The 16,006-nt window shown below is 42.3% G+C and overlaps 1 protein-coding gene and 1 pseudogene across 1 annotated transcript in view; both read right to left on the bottom strand.

Moving 5' to 3' along the window:
* The window catches only part of LOC100693624 (neoverrucotoxin subunit alpha), a 179,660-nt gene that overhangs the window by 97,463 nt on the left and 66,191 nt on the right, over positions 1-16,006 (bottom strand). The window lies entirely within an intron of this gene.
* Positions 1,747-5,007, bottom strand: LOC106098535 (uncharacterized; annotated as a pseudogene).

Raw genomic sequence — 16,006 nt, 5'->3', positions numbered from 1 at the left:
CTGAATCATACCTGATATTAATCTCTGTCTCTCTTCCACAGCATGTCTTTATCCTGTTTTCCTTCTCTCACCCCAACCAATCACAGCAGATGGCCCCGCCCCTCCCTGAGCCTGGTTCTGCTGGAGGTTTCTTCCTGTTAAAAGGGAGTTTTTCCTTCCCACTGTCGCCAAAGTGCTTGCTCATAGGGCAGAGGTTCCCAAAGTGTGGGGCAGAGCCATTGCAGGGGGGGCGCGGTATGAAAAAAAACATTTTTCTTGTAAAAAAAAGGGGGGCCTGGCAAAAAAAGTTTGGGAACCACTGTCATAGGGGGTCATATGATTGTTGGGTTTTTCTGTGTATGTATTGTAGGGTCTACTGTACAATATAAAGCGCCTTGAGGCGACTGTTGTTGTGATTTGGCGCTGTATAAATAAAATTGAATTGAATTGAAGAAGGCTTTCCTTTGTTAAATCAAAAAGCTTTCTTATCATGACTGCTTCTGATTACTTTGAATTCACTAAGCTTAGAAAGTTAATAATGTGTCCGATAATATGCATAACATGTGGAGCAATGTGTATTTCATCTGTCAGTTAAACCTTTGACGTATATACAATGTTACAAGAAAAAAGAGTCTGAGTAGAAGCAACAGGACGACTGCAATAGTAGCTGACATTAACAGGTTATCTGGAAGTTACAAAGAGTAGCTGACCTACATTTGCTTGCTTTTTCAAGACCCTGTCTAAATAACCATGGTCAGAAGTTTACATCATGGGCGTAAATGTCAAATCTTATGCTTTTGAAAATTTCTTTGAAATGCTCTTTTTGGAAGAATACAGCAGTCTAGCTAGAATCAGGAATCAAGCAGAGCAATGTCAGTCTTGTCAGGTCCTGATTTAAAGTTGCCTCCTCCAAGCTCCACCCTCCCTCTCAGCATGAACATAAACATTTCTTTGCACGGATGTTCGGTCGTCCGACTCCTTCTTGACCCGCGGTGTGCATAAAACAAGGCCGTTTCCCTCGTTTCACTGTAATTTTCTTTTAGGGTTGTGTTCTTGTTTTTCTGTCTATTGAGCGTTTCTGCTAATGAGGAAACCCGTCTCCCTGTTGTAAAAGTACCTCTAAAAAACTAAACTCACTTAACATCAGTCTAAGAGGGGGCTGCACAAAACCAAAATACCTCATCCGGGGTGAAATTGTTTTAATAAAATTATTTGGGACGATAAATAGGACTGAGTTCTGAATATGTGTGCGGTGCTTTTTTTTTACTCGGGGTTAGGAGTTAAGTCGGGGCCGTGTGCATGTATGAAAAATAATTCTTTGCACGAGCATCAATACTTGCTAGGTTACAAGTACAGCATCTTAAACATTAGCTGAACAATGAGAAAAATCATGCTCACAGTCTCTTGGATAATCTTAAAGGTTAAAATCTCATGTGAAGGTCTGAGTGTCTGTAACAAGGTTATTATAAGAAAGTAAAATAAATCTAAATCCGCTATTGTAAAAAGAAAGAGATAGCCTTCAGTTTCAGTCATTACCAAAAAATGGTTACATTTGTAGGTGAAAAAGGTTATCAAGGTCTCTACATGACTACTCACCATCTTTGTCATAATATTCATACTAATCATAGTGACTGAAAAAACTAAAACATTTGTTGATGATACACCCTCTGGTGCACCTGGACACATCATCAGTGATGTAACCTGGGGTCATTGGGGGTTTCGGGTCTTTCAACAATCAGACCCCCTCTCTCAGGCGACCCAGCCAGGGTTGATCAAGCCCCAGCTTGTGTCCAGGTAGCGCTACCCTACATGCCATTCCTCTCCTCTTTTGATCCACAGCCACCTCGACGCTGCTTCTGCTGCGTTGGTGGCCAACTTGATGGCTCTTCCTGGTTAGCCCCTGTGATGCCTAGCATTTTATATGCCCTGCAAAGGGATTGACCCGCGAATCCTCGACAACCCACTTCGATTGGTTGGCATCTTGCCCGCCAGCCATTACTCCGACACTCCTCCACCAACTCTGAATACTTTGCCCTCTTCCTCTCATGGGCTTCCTCCATACGGTCTTCCCAAGGCACAGTAAGCTCTAGAAGGATTACCTGTTTGGAGGCAACTGAAGTAACTACGATGTCTGGCCTCAGCGTTGTCTTGGCTACCACTTCGGGGAACTTTAACTCCTTTGCCAGGTCAACTCTCAGCTCCCAATCGTGCGCCGTTGGCAACAGGCCAGGTGAGGTGTTCCGGAATGGTACTGCTAGCTTCTCCCCAGCTTTTATAAACGTTATCTTGTTCTTAACTGGGCAGGTGCTCTTGTTGTAACTGATCCCGCTGCAGATCGAATCCGCTACGGCCTTTAGGACTTGGTCGTGTCGCCATCGATATCGCCCTTGGGCCAGGGCTTTTGGGCAGCAACTTAAAATGTGCTCCAGGGTTCCTCTTTTCTGACAGAGAAGACAGCCTGGTGTCTCAACCTTCCCCCAAGTGAAGAGATTCGATGGACTTGGTAGTACATCGTACACTGCCCGTATCAGGAATTTTATCCGCTGGGGTTCTGCTTTCCACAGTTCATTCCATGTGACCTTACGCTCTACAGCTTGCTCCCATCTTGTCCAAGCCCCCTGCTGCCTCAGTTGCACTACTTGGCTGGTTCGTTTCTCCTCAACTCCTGCTCGCACCTCCTCCAGGATCAACGACCGCTTCTCTTTCCCCTGTGCCTTATTGTAGTTCGGTGTTCTACTGCTACCCAAGCCCGCTCTTCCCTGAGCCACTGCGCCCACTATCACCCTTTGCTGCAGCCTTGATACTGCAATGTCTACAGCCTCAGCAGCCCTCCACTTCCGCCCAGTCCTAACCTCTATTCCAGCCAGGGCAACCCGGGGGTCACTGGACTCCCGATATTGGAGTAGCTCCCTGGACCGGCTCACCATGAACTCCTCACTTAGGCTGCTAAAGGGGAGCTTCAGCTTGTTGTTATGACCATACAGAGCGATGCTACTCAGGCTTCGTGGCAGTCCCAACCACCTGCGCAGAAACCTGCTGATCCTCATCTCAAATCCTTCCACTGTTGAGATGGGAACTTCGTAAACTAGGAGGGGCCATAGAATCCGGGGCAGAATTCCATGCTGATAAATCCAGGCTTTAAACTTGCCAGGAAGGCCAGATTTATCCACTTATTAGAGCCAGGTCTCCAGGTCTTTGTTGGTCGCTTGTATGGAGGCTGCATCTTTCAGGCTGCTGTCAAATACCTTACCCAGGCTCTTTACGGGTGCCTCAGTCAGTGATGGTATCTTGATGGTGCCTAGTGAAAACAAATATTTCTCAGCAACCTTTCCTCTCCTCAGCACAAGCGACCTCGACTTGGTAGGCTTGAACTTCATGCGTGCCCAAGAAATCATCTCATCAAGACCCTTCAGTATCCACCTGCACCCTGGAACAGATGTAGTTGTCACTGTCAGGTCGTCCATGAAAGCTCTGATGGGTGGCTGTCTGACTCCAGACTTGGTGAGTGGCCCTCTACACTGGACTTCTGCAGATTTGACCAACATGTTCATAGCAAGAGCAAAAAGGATGGGTGAAATTGTGCATCCAGTGATGATCCCCTTCTCAAGCTTCTGCCAGTCGGAAGTTGTTGTTCCAGAAGAGACTCTCAGGTGGAAGTCGGCGTAGTAATTCAGGATAAGATTCTTGAACTTCTCTGGGATGTAATACCGGTTCAATGCCTGTTCTACCAGCTTGTGGGGTATAGATCCGTACGCATTTGCGAGATCAAGCCATAGTACTGCCAGGTCCCCTCTGTTCTCCCTGGCTTCCCTAATGAGCTGTGTGACCACGCCCGTATGCTCCAGGCACCCTGGAACTTTCGGGATCCCTCCTTTCTGGACTGAGTTATCGATGTAAGAGTTTTTCAGAAGATACTCTGTCAGTCGCTTAGCGACAATGCTAAAGAAAATCTTCCCTTCAACACTCAGCAAAGAGATGGTTCGAAACTGCTCGATGTTCTTGGACTTCTCCTCCTTTGGAATCCACACCCCCTCCGCTCGTCTCCACTGGTTTGCTACCTTGCCCCTCCTCCAAATCACCCTCATGATTCTCCAGAGTCTGGTGCGTAGCCTCGGGCAGTTCTTGTAAACTTTGTAAGGTACTCCACTGGGCCCCGGAGCGGAGCTTGCTCTTGCTCTCTTTATCACCTCCTGGATCTCCTTCCAGCTAGGCTCCTCCCCATCAAATTCCTGCTCTGGTGCAGATGGATTGATCAGGGCTTGACAGGGACCAAGATCTTGCGCTCTACTCTCATCGCTGTAGGTCTCCTTGAGGTAGTGGTCGACCTCTTCTTTGTATTTAAACTTTGTATACTAAACAAAATTCAAACTATGAGTTTAACTCTTGTCTGTTTAAAAAAAAAACAGGCAGGCGAAAACTAACTGCTGTGATCATTCTGTCTCTCTATACAGCCGTGTGTAACCCTGGAGAGTTACTAAGGGTTTTAGTGTGTTATGAGCGATGTTAGTATTTAGTTTTATTAAGTTAAATTATTTTGTTGAGAATTAATAAAACAGAAGATGTCTATAATGTCCTGATGGTCCTTGAAGTATACAGGGGGAAGTACCGCCTCCTGCCGTTCACTGCGTAGCAGCTACGGATATCAGGAAAAAGGGAGAGGAAGAAAAAGTCCGTTTTTTCCAAGTGGAAAGCCTGGTTGCTTTATTCAGTCGGATTGTACGGTGGAAATAAACTAGCTGGAAATTGTTGTTAACCAGAAAGGAGTTTTGTTACTGCTCGGATTCTTCTGGGTGAGTTAATTTGTTGTGAACAAGAATATTGTGAGTTTAAGCCACTAACGATGGCATGCTAGCGGCTATCGCTATTAGCCATGTGGCTGTACATGTATGATTTTAAGGATTAAACTGTATGTTAGAGTTTGTTAACTTCCTATGACGCTGCATGTAAAGACTGTAGGTTATATGTATGGTGATAGAAATATTTTACTTGTGAGTCAATTATCATTAAGGAACTGACTTCCCAGCCCATTGTTCCTTCAGTGGGCTGGTTTCAGTCATTATGCAAATGGTAAATGGTCTGTATTTATATAGCGCTTTTATGGTCCCTAAGGACCCCAAAGCGCTTTACATATCCAGTCATCCACCCATTCACGCACTGGTGATGGCAAGCTACGTTGTAGCCACAGCCACCCTGGGGCGCACTGACAGAGGCGAGGCTGCCGGACACTGGCGCCACCGGGCCCTCTGACCACCACCAGTAGGCAAAGTGTCTTGCCCAAGGACACAACGACCGAGACTGCCCGAGCCAGGGCTCGAACCGGCAACCTTCCGATTACAAGGCGAACTCCCAACTCTTGAGCCACGATCGCTGTACTGTTTATAAGGTTTGGGGAAACCTGCAGTCAGCTGAGACTGAAGAAGTCACTTGGATGAGTGACGAAACGTTTCTCCCACCAAACGCTACGTCCAGATGAACAGATTCAACTTTTGGAGATAATGGTCAATTATTTTCTTATAAAGAATTTTTGTCTGTTTATGATTTTCCCGTCACTCCAAGAGAATATGCTGTAGTTTTTGATGCAATACCAGATGGGGTGAGAAGGTTATTGGTGTCTGCTCCTAAAGGTAGAAATTGTATTATTCCAGAACTAAATCCCGCTAGCATATACATCGGTAACATCTGTCCTTTATTGAGTGATAAAGCCACAAATCAATGTATTAGACAAATCATTCAAAGAGATATCGTTTCCAAACCTGCAGCTGTATTTTACTGGAACAATATTTACAATGATATAGACTGGAAAAACACTTGGATTCTATCAAGGAAATTTATTATTACTAATAAGATAAGAGAAGTTACTCTCAAGTTGCAAGGCTTGCAAAATTTCAAAATCTCTGGTAGCCCTTTGGGCAGGCACTCTTCAGCTTTTGGTAGCCCAAAATAAATTTAAGTAGCCCGAATAAAAAAGAGAGCAATTTTTTAATGTTTTGTTTCCTTTACAATATTATACATTAAAGCAGGGGTCACCAACCTTTTTGAAAGTGAGAGCTACTTCTTGGGTACCGATTAATGTGAAGGGCTACCAGTTTGACATACACTTCTCAAATAACAAATTTCCTCATTTTAACTTTAATTATGTGTTATCATTAATAATTAATAATATTCATCTATGTAAAGACACTAATTATTTTAATTATTTTTCACCATAATTATAAAGAATGCAAGTAGGAATCAAGGTAGGAAACAAATATCAATATGCAACGCTTTATTTCTATATATCACTGCAAGTATTTACATTTGAAGTGATCACTTCTACGACATTTTCACTTACCACTAACAAATTTTAGGAAATTATGCACTGTTACATACAAAAATAATGTATGTATGTAACATACAAAAATCAACTTTCAAATTTTACAGAACTTTTCACCAAATTGGCAGCATTTTAAAACAAATTATCACATGTCACACTTAACAAACACAATTGTTTTTCAATAATTAAATTCAACTTTGACATGACACTGTAATGTTGCCACTGAGAACACCTGTTATGGCTTTCTTTGTCTGTTAGTGGGAAACCTGGCATTGCATGCTGTTCACCAGTGTGTTGTAATCTGGGGTATAACTTGACACTGCAACTCTGAGTGAGTCTTGCAGATGTGCATCAGAGAGGCGTGTTCTGTGTTTGTTCTTGATGAAGTTCATGTCAGAAAAGGCTGATTCACAAAGATATGTTGAACCAAACAGGCTGGCAACCTTCATAGCTGCTGTGCATACACCACTGTACTTTTCTGTGTCAACAAGGCACCAAAAGTTTGGTGCACCCTGATAGGCTTTGAGGTGGACGTCATTTTGCAATGTTACAATTTCGATTTCCACCTGTCCAGCATCCAAGCTGAACATTGAACTTAGTTGCTCAGCAATGCATGTTGTGTCCACATTCATGAAGGGAATGGAAACAAATGATACACATGGCTCAAGCTGATCAAGGTCACAAAACCTGTTCTCAAACTCTTGACCAAGTCGGTTTATGACTTGAGTGTACTTTTCTGCAACTTTGTCAAAAGTCTCAGATGCAGAAGCATTGTCTTTCAGCACCATCTGCACAGAGGGAAAGTGCAGCACCTTTTTTCTCTGTAAATGCACAGAGAAGATGCTCATCTGGGCTTTAAATCCATTTAAAGCACTTATCATGTCAGCAACAGTCTTACCTTTGCCTTGCAGCTCACAGTTCAAATGGTTCAGTTTCCCAGTAATGTCCGTTAAAAACGCAAGGTCAAGTGTCCACTCAGTGTCCTCCAGCGTCCTCCAGCAGAGATGTGTCTTCCCCTTTGGATTGCATGAACTCTTTGATTTCACCCAAAAGTGACAAAAAACGAAGCAAAATCCGTCCCCTGCTGAGCCATCGGATTTCCGTATGTAGTAGCAGGTCACCATATTCAGCTGACAGCTCCTCCAATAGCACCTTGAATGTTCTGTGCTGTTTAGCTCTGGAGCGGATGCTGTTTATGATCTTCACGACAGGAGTCATGACGTGCTCGAAGCCGATCACCTTTGCGCATAGCGCCTGCTGGTGAATGATGCAGTGGTAATGCATGAAGTTTGGGAACTCTGTGTCACCTTTACAGTGAGCGATGAATCCTGTATGTCGGCCGATCATAGCAGGAGCCCCGTCAGTAGTCACTGATACCAGCTTTTCCAACGGTACCTTTTTCTTCGCGAAAAACTCCTTCACCGCGTTATAGATGTCAATTCCCTTTGTAGTTGTCTTTAGCGGCAGTAGTGTCAGAAGTTCTTCTTTTGTGGAGAAACCATCAAATACCATCCGGATAAAGACCATCAGCTGTGCTGTACTGCTGCTGTCCACGGACTCGTCACACTGGATGCTAAACCACCTGCACTTTGACAGATCCTGATCCAACTGATCGGCCAAGTTCCCGGACATAGCCGACACTCTTCTAACAATTGTAGTTGCCCCCAGCTGGACATCGGAGAGAGTGGAGATTACATCGTTTCCATATTTCTCGTCTTTAAGCACAGTTTTTGCAATTATCATCATTGCTTCTTTGAAAACCTCTCCATCTAAAAATGCCTTCTTTTTCTTAATCATGAAATGTGTAGCTCTAAATGAGGCTTCGGTTGCTTTTTGGGAGCTTTTCACCGGTCTCGTGAAAAAAGACTGCTGTTTGCTCAAACCTGCCTTTAACTCGCGGGCCTTTTCCGCTCGCAGTGTGCTGCCCTTTGGGTAGTTAGCATGGTAGCTTGTGTGACACATTCGGAAATGTCTCTCCACGTTGTGCCGCTTTGCCGTTGCCACAGTCGCCCCGCAAATGAGACACACGCATGAATCTTTCACAGTGGTAAAAAAGAACTCTTCCTCCCATTCACTGTGAAAATGATATGTTTTCTTTCTTTTTTCCGCCATGTTTTCCTCATCTCCTCACCTTTGCTGGTCTTCACGACAACTGTTTCCGTGGAGACCAGCTAACGCTGATCTAATATTTGATAATATTTTTTTAATATATTGTCTCTAACAAATTGACACCAATGCAATTGTGATTTAAAAAAATAGCAAGAAAAAATAAAAATAGATGCAGGTTACTGGTAAGTTGTTATGGTGAGCTATTTTTAGAACAGGCCCGCGGGCGACTCATGTGGTCCTTGCGGGCGACCTGGTGCCCGCGGGCGACCTGGTGCCCGCGGGCACCGTGTTGGTGACCCCTGCATTAAAGTATAATATTGTAACGGAAACAAAAATTAATCAGAAAGTTGTTAAAATACAAATCACAACAACTGTATAAAAATCACAGTCATCAACTCAAATACTTGGTTCTAATTGAACAGAAATTTCTATGAACTTGTAAGAACTGTGTAGAACATGAATCAGTCTGTGTCAGATCCTGAATCTGAAATTTCCACTGAAGTCAAGGGTAAGGGGTAAGTGGAACCAAGATCGAGGCCATTTGCTTTTTGAAGTTTGCATAGACTGCTAAATTTTGACAATGGTGGTTCACTCTTTGCAACATAGTACGCTTTTGAAAGATTTTTCAGGACTTCTTCTTGTGCTTGGTTTATTTTTAGTATGTTTTTTGCAATTGCTGTTTGTTCTGGGAAAGATATTGCAGACTGGGCAATAATGCATTTCTTGCATTTCTCATAGGTTCTGATGGGGTCTTTCTTAAAATTACTGGTCCCAGTTACAAAGGCACTTGTCGACTCAAATGAAATGAAACTCACAACACACCTGGCAGAACATCATGTTATTTAGCTTGTCATATTCCAACCACATAAATTCTTTTGTCCATGAAACCAAAAAAGCTGAGCTTTCTTTTTGCCTCATAGTCTGATTTGTCACAACTTTTCCGTTTTGTGGTAGGCTTTTATTTGGCTGCCCCTTCTTCACCCTGACCTGTCTTATTTGGCTCAGCAGAACTAAAATACCGGCGTAAATCCTGCTGCTTTTACACACGTACTCACATAACGGTCAGCGATTCTCTGCGCAATCAACCTCTCACATGTTTAAGCTTGCTGTGGGAGATTTCACTTGTCACGTTTGAATAGTAAGCTGATGAGTGATAGGATGATGTCAGAGGAATTGGTGCGCAATTAATCGTCACTCACCAATCAGTGCTGCCGCTCTCTACATACCGTTCGCGCGATCGCAAAGTGAAAGTGAAAGCAAAAAACAAGCACAAATTCAAACGCGATTTCAATATGTCACATATTGGCAGTGGCTCATCGATGCCAATGACATAATTACACAGCTACATTTTCGAAAGAATGCAAAAGCATTGACATATATTTTCCCTTCCTATGATAGCCCGACGGGCAGGGCTGAGATAGATTTTGGTAGCCCGACTGGAAAAATCGCTAGCCCCGGGACGTCGGGCTAGCGATTTTGCGAGCCCTGAGTTGATCCACAGATGTTATCCGGTAAAGACATATCTGGTTAAATTTAAAAAAAATATTGATACTCTTTGTACTTTTTGCAGCAATGCAGAGGAAACAATGTCATTTATTTTGGGAATGCACTTATACACATGTATTTTGGATTGATCTAAATAATTTTATAAACACCAAAATTGATCCCTCATGTAAACTGAAGTTTCAGCATATTCTATTTGGCCTCTCACATACCGATAAAATAATTCCAGGAAAAAAATATACTATTAATCTTCTGATTATTTTTGCCAAATTTCACATACATTGTACAAAATTTTCTCAACAGCGTCCAAACATATTTGCTTTTAAAGCCCTGTTTTCCAATTATCTGGAGAATCTTAAGAACAGTACTAACTCCAAAGCATGTAAAACACAAGAGCTGTGTCGAATGTATAGTTTCACTTGACTTACATGTTGTTTATTTATACCTTGAGCACTTTTTTTTCAGTTACTTTCTTTATCTGTTTTCTCCTAAAGTATACCTTTTTGTTTACGTACTTGTATTTGTATACATAACTTGTTGAAGATACTGTAAGCTGTGGAATTTTTCATACCCTTTCTATATTCTACATTACTATGTATGTTTATTGTTCAATTGTCTAAATAAAAGGGGAAAAAAGGAAAAAAAAATGTATGCTGTAGATGTTGATATGTTCCTTAGTTGTGTTCATTGTGAGGTGAATACAGTTTAAAGAAAATGGGGTTATGTTTCTTTGTAGTTGTGCTACAACGCTGCACCATCGCCATTTTGAAGCTCCAGGAGAGCCCATTTGTTGGTTACTTTGGTAAGAAGTTATCATTGTCTATCATGTTTTGGAATATTCTGTCGTTCTTCCTGTATACTGGAAAGGTAAAATGCAAATTTGTTAGTATGTATGAACGAAACATAAGAAAGGATATATGTATAAATGACTAAATATAGATTTTTGAATGTTATTCTGACTGTATTATACAGGTCAGGGTTTTTTTGGGGGGAGTACAGTTCGGTGATGATCCAGTCCAAAGATGGCGAGCCACCCCTCCAGGATCCTTGAGATGATTGTTTTAAGAAGAGAACTAAATTCTTTGGACGAGCCGTGAACTGTACAAATTCTACTTAAGTGGTAGGACAGATTTGCACCTCATTCCTCCTTTGCACATCCTGCAAGGAGAATCCTCATTGCTGGACTCACACTTACAGTGGCTTGCAAAAGTATTCGGCCCCCTTGAACTTCTCCACATTTTGTCACATTACAGCCGCAAACATGAATCAATGTTATTGGAATTCCAGGTGAAAGACCAATACAAAGTGGTGTACACGTGAGAAGTGGAACGAAAATCATACATGATTCCAAACATTTTTTACAAATAAATAACTGAAAAGTGGGGTGTGCGTAATTATTCAGCCCCCTGAGTCAATACTTTGTAGAACCACCTTTTGCTGCAGTTACAGCTGCCAGTCTTTTAGGGTATGTCTCTACCAGCTTTGCACATCTACAGACTGAAATCCTTGCCCATTCTTCTTTGCAAAACAGCTCCAGCTCAGTCAGATTAGATGGACAGCGTTTGTGAACAGCAGTTTTCAGATCTTGCCACAGATTCTCGATTGGATTTAGATCTGGACTTTGACTGGGCCATTCTAACACATGGATATGTTTTGTTTTAAACCGTTCCATTGTTGCCCTGGCTTTATGTTTAGGGTCGTTGTCCTGCTGGAAGGTGAACCTCCGCCCCAGTCTCAAGTCTTTTGCAGAGTCCAAGAGGTTTTCTTCCAAGATTGCCCTGTATTTGGCTCCATCCATCTTCCCATCAACTCTGACCAGCTTCCCTGTCCCTGCTGAAGAGAAGCACCCCCAGAGCATGATGCTGCCACCACCATATGTGACAGTGGGGATGGTGTGTTCAGTGTGATGTGCAGTGTTAGTTTTCCGCCACACATAGCGTTTTGCATTTTGGTCTCATCTGACCAGAGCACCTTCTTCCACATGTTTGCTGTGTCCCCCACATGGCTTGTGGCAAACTGCAAACGGGACTTCTTATGGTTTTCTGTTAACAATGGCTTTCTTCTTGCCACTCTTCCATAAAGGCCAACTTTGTGCAGTGCACGACTAATAGTTGTCCTATGGACAGATTCCCCCACCTGAGCTGTAGATCTCTGCAGCTCATCCAGAGTCACCATGGGCCTCTTGGCTGCATTTCTGATCAGCGCTCTCCTTGTTCGGCCTGTGAGTTTAGGTGGACGGCCTTGTCTTGGTAGGTTTACAGTTGTGCCATACTCCTTCCATTTCTGAATGATGGCTTGAACAGTGCTCCGTGGGATGTTCAAAGCTTTGTAGCCCAAGCCTGCTTTAAATTTCTCAATAACTTTATCCCTGACCTGTCTGGTGTCTAAATCCAATCGAGAATCTGTGGCCAGATCTGAAAACTGCTGTTCACAAACGCTGTCCATCTAATCTGACTGAGCTGGAGCTGTTTTGCAAAGAAGAATGGGCAAGGATTTCAGTCTGTAGATGTGCAAAGCTGGTAGAGACATACCCTAAAAGACTGGCAGCTGTAATTGCAGCAAAAGGTGGTTCTACAAAGTATTGACTCAGGGGGCTGAATAATTACGCACACCCCACTTTGCAGTTATTTATTTGTAAAAAATGTTTGGAATCATGTATGATTTTTGTTCCACTTCTCACATGTACACCACTTTGTATTGGTCTTTCACCTGGAATTCCAATAACATTGATTCATGTTTGTGGCTGTAATGTGACAAAATGTGGAAAAGTTCAAGGGGGCTGAATACTTTTGCAAGCCACTGTAAGGGTGTCGGCTGACACGAGAGAGAGACTGAGTCAAATCCCCCAGGGGTGTGTGTGTGTTTTGTTTATTATTTTTCCGTGACTTGGGCCCAATTTTTCCTTTCATGTACTGTTATTGTTTTCATTGTATGTATATGAGATTCTTTAATTGTGAATACAAATCGATCAAACCAAGTTCTCTGAGCGTTTCATTACAGGGAGTGCAGAATTATTAGGCAAGTTGTATTTTTGAGGAATAATCTTATTATTGAACAACAACCATGTTCTCAATGAACCCAAAAAACTCATTAATATCAAAGCTGAATGTTTTTGGAAGTAGTTTTTAGTTTGTTTTTAGTTTTAGCTATTTTAGGGGGATATCTGTGTGTGCAGGTGACTATTACTGTGCATAATTATTAGGCAACTTAACAAAAAACAAATATATACCCATTTCAATTATTTATTTTTACCAGTGAAACCAATATAACATCTCCACATTCACAAATATACATTTCTGACATTCAAAAACAAAACAAAAACAAATCAGCGACCAATATAGCCACCTTTCTTTGCAAGGACACTCAAAAGCCTGCCATCCATGGATTCTGTCAGTGTTTTGATCTGTTCACCATCAACATTGCGTGCAGCAGCAACCACAGCCTCCCAGACACTGTTCAGAGAGGTGTACTGTTTTCCCTCCTTGTAAATCTCACATTTGATGATGGACCACAGGTTCTCAATGGGGTTCAGATCAGGTGAACAAGGAGGCCATGTCATTAGTTTTTCTTCTTTTATACCCTTTCTTGCCAGCCACGCTGTGGAGTACTTGGACGCGTGTGATGGAGCATTGTCCTGCATGAAAATCATGTTTTTCTTGAAGGATGCAGACTTCTTCCTGTATCACTGCTTGAAGAAGGTGTCTTCCAGAAACTGGCAGTAGGACTGGGAGTTGAGCTTGACTCCATCCTCAACCCGAAAAGGCCCCACAAGCTCATCTTTGATGATACCAGCCCAAACCAGTACTCCACCTCCACCTTGCTGGCGTCTGAGTCGGACTGGAGCTCTCTGCCCTTTACCAATCCAGCCACGGGCCCATCCATCTGGCCCATCAAGACTCACTCTCATTTCATCAGTCCATAAAACCTTAGAAAAATCAGTCTTGAGATATTTCTTGGCCCAGTCTTGACGTTTCAGCTTGTGTGTCTTGTTCAGTGGTGGTCGTCTTTCAGCCTTTCTTACCTTGGCCATGTCTCTGAGTATTGCACACCTTGTGCTTTTGGGCACTCCAGTGATGTTGCAGCTCTGAAATTTGGCCAAACTGGTGGCAAGTGGCATCTTGGCAGCTGCACGCTTGACTTTTCTCAGTTCATGGGCAGTTATTTTGCGCCTTGGTTTTTCCACACGCTTCTTGCGACCCTGTTGACTATTTTGAATGAAACGCTTGATTGTTCGATGATCACGCTTCAGAAGCTTTGCAATTTTAAGACTGCTGCATCCCTCTGCAAGATATCTCACTATTTTTGACTTTTCTGAGCCTGTCAAGTCCTTCTTTTGACCCATTTTGCCAAAGGAAAGGAAGTTGCCTAATAATTATGCACACCTGATATAGGGTGTTGATGTCATTAGACCACGCCCCTTCTCATTACAGAGATGCACATCACCTAATATGCTTAATTGGTAGTAGGCTTTCGAGCCTATACAGCTTGGAGTAAGACAACATGCATGAAGAGGATGATGTGGACAAAATACTCATTTGCCTAATAATTCTGCACTGCCTGTAGTCATCCACTTTGCTCCAGTAGTCGAACCTCAGCTATTGGCCCAACACATAGGTAACCATTTAAATCTGTATCCCAAGTGTTGAAAGGGGTGTTACAGGGGTGCGCTCTGATCTCCATCAACTCATCAGAAATCTGTTGTATTGCCCCCGAACTTTCCACATTGCAATTCGTAACACTTCTCACTTCCAGAAAGGTCAAAAGGTCAGAGAGAAAGTACCGGACACAAGGTCAAAGGTCATCAATCAAACTCGCATTCCTGAGTGACACAAGCCATATAGCCAAAACTACTTTTCTGCTACCATTATGGTGTGCTATAATATTAAAGTATGCTATAAACTGTCATCCAATATTTTTATGCAGAATCCCAGCAGATTGAAGCCAGCACACCAATTATTTTTATTCTTCATTCTGAACTTCAGCAGGTCGCCATGACAGTGTCTACAAGTGTAAATGCACTGAGCTGCTGTCGTATGATTGGCTGATTAAATATCTGCATTCATAAATAAAGTAAAAATAAATTAATAATGAGTCTGGTGAGTGTTTGGTCTACAGCCGCGACATCAACATGTAGTTTTTGTGTTTTTGCCTCCCTCTAGTGTCTGACTGTGAAAAGTGTTCAGATGTGGAGGCAGTGAGGTCTCCTTCCTCCTGTGCTGCAGGTGTAAAGTGACCAAATTACAAACTGTTTAAAACAATATTAAATACAATCCTCTTTAATATAATATATGGAACCTGGATATTATTAAAAGTGCCGTTCACTCTGAGCTATCATTAGTAAAAGCCTTGCATGTACTGTGACATACCTTTGTAAAGGATAGGGATGGGTATCGTTTAGGTTTTATCCGATACCGGTGCCGGTGCTTAAACGGTGCTCAAACCGGTGCTTAAAGAATGGAGAACACAAACTTTGTCCAAAAACCTCTCATGTTCAGCTGTTTTTTTGTAAAAAGATAACAATGTTAGCCTTTTCTGCAGCTATAGGGCATATATGGTATCACTCTTGACTGGAAGTAGTGCTTAAACAATGGAAAAAACACAAACTTCCCATATGGAAAAGAAATAGTAAAAACTTATACAAGACTTGCATAACATGTGGCCTACTTCATATAGTGAATCAGTTAAGGCTTATATGATTCACTCATGAAAGTGGCCACTTTCTCATTACTTTCATATATTGTTTTAGTAAGTATCCAAAACATACAAGTTTCATTGTGTGGATGCCCTCAAAGGCCTTCCACACTATTGAGTTCTTGTTTCTCTTTATTCTTTATTCCACTATTTACTAGTTGCTTCCGTACATTTTTTGGCACTTAACTACTGCCTCAGTTTTCAGCCGATTTTCTCCGTTCAAACTCTAAACTGTTCTGCTCTTTCTGCTAATTCCTGCTATGACTTTTGGTGTTTATTACTATTATACTTATTAAAATATTACACTTTTTTCCTTTAATTTGTCCTATTGAAATGAATGGGAAACTTCCACAATTCTGCTAAAACTTGCTTGTTTTTGAAACTTAACTACTTCGTCATACTTTCACCTAG

This window comes from Oreochromis niloticus, linkage group LG8 (genome assembly GCF_001858045.2).
Source record: "Oreochromis niloticus isolate F11D_XX linkage group LG8, O_niloticus_UMD_NMBU, whole genome shotgun sequence".
Classification (NCBI taxonomy): domain Eukaryota; kingdom Metazoa; phylum Chordata; class Actinopteri; order Cichliformes; family Cichlidae; genus Oreochromis; species Oreochromis niloticus.
Note: the sequence above shows the minus strand (reverse complement) of the source record. Positions and strands in the feature narration are given on the sequence as shown.